At 48.6% G+C, this 6000-nt stretch overlaps 1 protein-coding gene across 2 annotated transcripts in view; it reads left to right on the top strand.

Moving 5' to 3' along the window:
- Nucleotides 1-465: 465 nt before the first annotated feature.
- The window catches only part of LOC144692582 (flavin-containing monooxygenase 5-like), a 406487-nt gene continuing 400952 nt past the window's right edge, over nucleotides 466-6000 (top strand). The window contains exon 1 of one of the 2 annotated variants that reach the window (XM_078561590.1): nucleotides 466-511. The gene's annotated coding sequence lies outside the window, so the exon portion shown is untranslated. The remainder of the gene's footprint in view (nucleotides 512-6000) is intronic. The other variant, XM_078561592.1, reaches the window with a different exon arrangement.

The raw sequence follows: 6000 nt of genomic DNA, 5'->3' as shown, positions 1-6000 counted from the left end.
TTCTATTTGTAAAAAGGTATATGCATCAGTAGAAAATGCTTGAAAACCTAAGTCTGTGGCAGTGCCACTCAATGAAGTATGAAGGCACATGTGATCCACTATAGACCTACAATTCCAGGTGTCTGACTGAGTTAATTCATAACCTGCCAATTACTCAGTCAGCAGGGGGAAAGAAACAGTACTGAATAGGCTGGTGGCTGTGTGGTAGTGCTGTTCATGATATTGGCTTTTCACAAAAATGTAACCAGTATCCCAATTATTCCACTAAAATTATGCAGTAATATTTAAATACTTGTCACCCTTCCAACTCCCATCACCTGAAAAGACTTCAAATATGTCGGTGGGCAATTTTTTATTTTGCATTTTTTTTTAAGATCATAAGGTGGAATTTTCCGTTCTGGAGCCTCGTGTGTGCTAACGGGTGGGTTTAGCGGCATGTTCCCTGGCAGGACTCGAAACGTCAACTCTTTTCTTCTCCGCCGATGCTGCCAGACCTGCTGAGTTTCTCCAGGTAATTCTGTTTTTGTGTGGGAAATCATGTTCAATAATTATACATCAGTGAGTAGCTCTCCAAATCACATGGTGGGGCGGGCACTGATTTGTCCACCCCACCATTACATAATGGGGGGGGCGGGGGGAGGAGAAGGTCTGGGCGCCATATTTAAACACCACCCACACACATACATTACTCTCAGCAGGCCAGTTGTGTGCAGGAAGCTTAGTGATATGGCTGCACCGAAGGAAAAAAGCTGCTCCCAGGTTCAGCAATGACTCCCTTGAGGCCCTCACTTGTGGGGTCCGCCAGCACCAGGTTGTCCTATACTCAAGGGATGGCTCCAGGTTGCCCAACAGCCTCACCTCACTGGCCTGGGAGGCGGTTGCAAGGGAAGTCAGCTGGTCGGGCACCCGCCCAAGAAATGCCATCCAGTGCAGGAAGAGGATGAATGATCTCATCCGCTCCTCCAGGGTAAGTCAACCTTCAGCTCACTCCAATCTCACTCATTGTGGCATCATGCACTCAAAGGGTTACACTGCTCAGGGATCCCGCACAATACTAGCGGCGGAGACATCAGAACTGACCGTCTCACGGACACTTTTTAACATCAGCATCTCATCTATCATGCTGCACAAACTCCATCCTCAGCCCTTACCGGGGAGGGCTCAGCACACACATTAGTCATATGTGCTTCCCAAACCTCTCCTCCATCCCTTCTCATCATATTCCATCCCTTTGGTCTTCGTGCAGGCCAAGCTGGCCCACAACCAGAGGGTGATATCCCAAACAGAAGGAGGGACGGCAAACGTCCAGGAGCTATCCCAGTTTGAGGAGGATGTCACCGAGCTGGCAGGTGAAGACAAAGGTCACTCCTGTGGAGAAGGCAAGATCGACCTCTCCCAGCAAGCCAGTAGGGATGAGCCCTCCATGAGTTGATCGCATCCTGATAATCACAGTGAGTGACGCACAATGTCATATTCTGCCTGCTTATGAACTAAATCTATCTTCTCTCTCTTACAGACACCAGCAGGCCCAGGCAGAACTCCAGACCAACCATAAGCCCCAGCCCCCAGGCCACCTCTGAGGAGGATGCATCAGATGAAGAACTGTCACTGCATTCACCTGCACCCTCCACCAGCACAGAGACTAACCTCACCTCACCTTTATGGGTCATAAATCTAGAGTAGGCTTGGGGTCACATTCTGGGAACACCTCACTGAACAAGTCTCCGCAGCAGTCGGAGGCAGTGACAGCCCAGGTCTCAGGCAGTCAGAGGATGGCTGGAGATCAGGCACCCATTGAGTCTGAGTCAGATGATGAACCTCTGTAAGTAGCTGTCTCTGACATGCTGGAGATGTAATGATAGGCAGTGGAAAATCAGGTAGAGTTGCAAGAAACGGTCAACAGACTAGAGTGAAGGATGGAGGAGTCTGTCTGTGTTCTGTCTGCTATCATAGCTCCAACATGTGAGCGCCTCGAGGCCTACATAGGAAGGGTGGTAGCTACCTTGGAGACCATGGTCCTTTCGGATCTGCGCTCGGACCTGCACTCCGTCGCTAAAGGCATTGGTGAGATCCATCAGCGGCTAGACGAGAGGGTTATGGGGCACCTTGACCTCCCTCCAAGAGCCCCTTCTCCTCAGGGAGTCGGGCAGTGGCCCTTGGGCAGTCATAGGGAGGAGGACCAGCAGCTGGAGATCCCGGGGTCATCCATTCAGGTGACTCTGAGCATCCAACTGATCCTAATCCCCTCTGCCTGTGAGCCCATTACCTCCAGCTGTACAGGCCGCAAAGGGTGCACCTGCCCCAAAGCAGGCCGGGGCCCTCCAGGTCACAGCCTTCTAGAGGACGCCTGCCAAAGAAATCAAAGGCAACAGGGCATAGCAGCTCAGCTGTCGATGTCAGGGACACACCAAGATGTAGCAGTAGTTAGAAAAATGACAAAACTTCTGACATCACTTCTGGGTCACGGGTGTTCAATCACTGTATATATCATGCACCTTTTGTAAATATATTTGTTGTTCATGAGAATGGTCTTGTCCTTTGAAAGCATCATGCACATGCATCTATGTGTCCTTATTGCGAGGGTGAGCCAAGCTCCCACTCTGATCGCCTCGCATTCATGTGATGCGTAGCTGAGTTATGATAGTTACTCAACCCTTATGTTATGTAAGGGTGATGGTCAAACTCTTTACTGGAAGTGTCTGCAAAATGCATTAGTAATCTATAATCCTTACAAGAGAATATGGAGTTAGACAAGCTCAGTAGCCTTGGAGGGTTAGCTGTAACTATTTCTCAAAATGAGAAGTCTACGTTCATTGTTCGTGCTGAAGCACAAGACCTGCAGCCATGATGGTCTCTCCAACCATACACACATCTCAGTGTCCGATAGAAGTTTCTCATTAAGGTAGCAACAAATGCATCAAGTCCTTTGACACAGCATTTGCACTGTTGTGTTAACTTTCACTTCCCAGAGCGGACACATACAGGCTTTACCTTTGACCTTTCCAGAGATCATGGCCTGGTGAATCATGAGGGTTGAAAGTGCAAGTCTTGAGTGCTGAACTTGCTCTCCATGTCACTGGCTGTAAAGGCCTGTCAGTGCACTGGCATGGCACTAAGGGACAGAAGAAATGTGGCCATCTCCTGTTGCCTGCACCTTGCTCCCCCTGGAATCGGGTGGCTATCAGTGTGGCACGGGTGGCTATCAGTGTGGCACGGGTGGCTATCAGTGTGGCACGGGTGGCTATCAGTGTGGCACGGGTGGCTATCAGTGTGGCACGGGTGGCTATCAGTGTGGCACGGGTGGCTATCAGTGTGGCACGGGTGGCTATCAGTGTGGCACGGGTGGCTATCAGTGTGGCACGGGTGGCTATCAGTGTGGCACGGGTGGCTATCAGTGTGGCACGGGTGGCTATCAGTGTGGCACGGGTGGCTATCAGTGTGGCACGGGTGGCTATCAGTGTGGCACGGGTGGCTATCAGTGTGGCACGGGTGGCTATCAGTGTGGCACGGGTGGCTATCAGTGTGGCACGGGTGGCTATCAGTGTGGCACGGGTGGCTATCAGTGTGGCACGGGTGGCTATCAGTGTGGCACGGGTGGCTATCAGTGTGGCACGGGTGGCTATCAGTGTGGCACGGGTGGCTATCAGTGTGGCACGGGTGGCTATCAGTGTGGCACGGGTGGCTATCAGTGTGGCACGGGTGGCTATCAGTGTGGCACGGGTGGCTATCAGTGTGGCACGGGTGGCTAGGTCCAATATTTGCTTAGAAATGAAGACCAAAACCAAGACAATTTTATTGCTCGTCACAAAATTCTCCACAGACAGAATTAGTCTCAGCTGTTATCCTTTTTTTTCCCGTTCCCATCAATACAGCTTTTCACAAAAATAAAAGGAATTCTCCGCGCCTGAGGGGCGGGATTTTTAAGTTTGTTTACATAGAAGGTCCATTTTTATTTCGAAAAAACCAACGAAAAGTGACTCTGCGCTGTGATGATTGGAATGGACGCTTAGTGACCACCGGAGCGAATATAATACATTCCTACACCACTTCCTTCCAATGGATACGAACAAAATAAGTCTTAAAAAAAAAAATACAATCTTAGTGATTTGGTTTTGTTAGTCACAATAGATTCAACTCTGGGCCGAACAATAGCGGCGGGATTTCGGGCGGGGCGGGCGGGGAAGCCGCCGCCGGGGAAGCCGCCGCCGGGAATAATGGGGCCTGGGACAAGCGGAGATGGATCAGCAGCCACCAGCCTCTCTCACTCCGGTAGATGGATTGGGGGGCGGGGAAATGGGCCAACAATTATATTCTAGCTGGGAAATTAATGGATCTCCATCTCTTCCCCAAACAAAATAAAAAGGAAAAGCAACCGAACGGGAGGAGGTTGGACCTCGGAACAAGACTCATGTCACTGGCTGTAGGAGCTGCCGCCTCCCCGAGAGCCCCCGCCGCCTCCCCCCGACTTTTTCTGGGCGTGGTCCACCTGGATCTGCCGCCCGTCGACGGCTTTTCCGTTCATCGCCTGCAGCGCGTCCCTGGCGTCCTCCGGGCTCTCGAAAGTGATGAAGCCGGAGCCGCGGGACGTCCTGGTGCCTCTGTCCTTAATCACTCTCACCTCACAGACCTGCCCGTACCTGGAGAAAACCTCTTCCAGGGACTGCTCCTCCGTCCCGAAGTTGAGGCCGCCGACGAACAACTTTCCTTCTTCAGACATGGTTATTTGGCTACAGTTTCTCCGCCTCTGTTCACCGCTCAGCTCTTCCTTAAAGGTCTCTCTCTTCTTCCACACGCTGTCTTTATACAACCAAATGGGTCATTAGTTCAACAACCTAATTAGCAATTGAACTTCTTTAACTGTTTCCTTCCCTATCAGATTCCCCTCTTGTTAAAAGCAAAGTAACCCTTATAATCACACAAAATAATAGTAATAACAAACATCAATATATATTTTTTCACTCAATAAATTGACCTTATTCCCCTCCTTTAAAAAAAAGAACACATGTATAAATGTATCCACACAAAAGTAGTATATTTTTTTAAAAAGAAAAAGATTTCCCTCTTTGAGCATCTCCAGTAACTGCTTGGAGCTCGCTCCTCTTTTGGTGAAGCAGTCAGATAATTGGTAGCTGCTATCAATCCATTTGGCAATCTCCTTATTCTCCAGCATATGTTTTAAGCTTGCAATGTCAAATCACAACCTCTGCTCGTTAACCCACTTCGTAGAGTGAACATTTTCCCAAAGTGACTTATTATCCATAAGACATTCGATAGGTGCTGTTCCTGAATATTCTTCCATTTAAAACTTCAGTCGGTATCTTTGATAAAAAGAATGCCATATCTACCGCCTCAACAAGAGCGAGAGACTCCGCTGCTAACATTCTTTTTACAACTCTTCGTATCTTTTTAGATTCTCATAGCAAAGGGCAGCATTTGCCTTTCTCCGCCCCCCCATGAGAAATATTATAAATCCTCCCACACTCAAATCCATCGCATAGATTTGCATAAGATGCATCACTGAACACAGTTTTATTTTTCTAACGTCGCCCAAAGATGGGAATTTGAAAATGCACTGCTCCATTTTTAATATTGTCAACGTTTTGTTTGCCCAAATGATTTCTTGAATCTTGGGATCGTCCATTTTAGTGCTCAATTCCACAACGACGTCTGGCCTCGTTTGTTTACCAAACCAATTGAGTTGCCCAATTAGACTTTTTTTTGTTTCAGAAGCCACAGTATCTTTCTGGGAGGCCCAGCCACGACTACTTACAATGAGATTGATGTTGTCTAAATAGGATTGCTGATGTAAACGGACGTGTGATCTGCTCTGCCTGATTTCCAATCCAATGTACTTAAATGCACCAGAAGCCTGACTTCCAATTTTAAAATCCCTTCTGAACCCATTAACGACAACTGTTTCCAATTCGCTACTATCATCCACAAAAAATCATCTATATGCATCATAAAGATGCCTGCAAGTTTCCCTCCATGGTACCAATA

The sequence above is a fragment of the Cetorhinus maximus genome, chromosome 17 (assembly GCF_964194155.1).
Source record: "Cetorhinus maximus chromosome 17, sCetMax3.hap1.1, whole genome shotgun sequence".
Classification (NCBI taxonomy): Eukaryota; Metazoa; Chordata; class Chondrichthyes; order Lamniformes; family Cetorhinidae; genus Cetorhinus; species Cetorhinus maximus.
The sequence above is the reverse complement of the archived record's forward strand: the minus strand, read 5'-3'. Positions and strand labels throughout refer to the sequence as shown.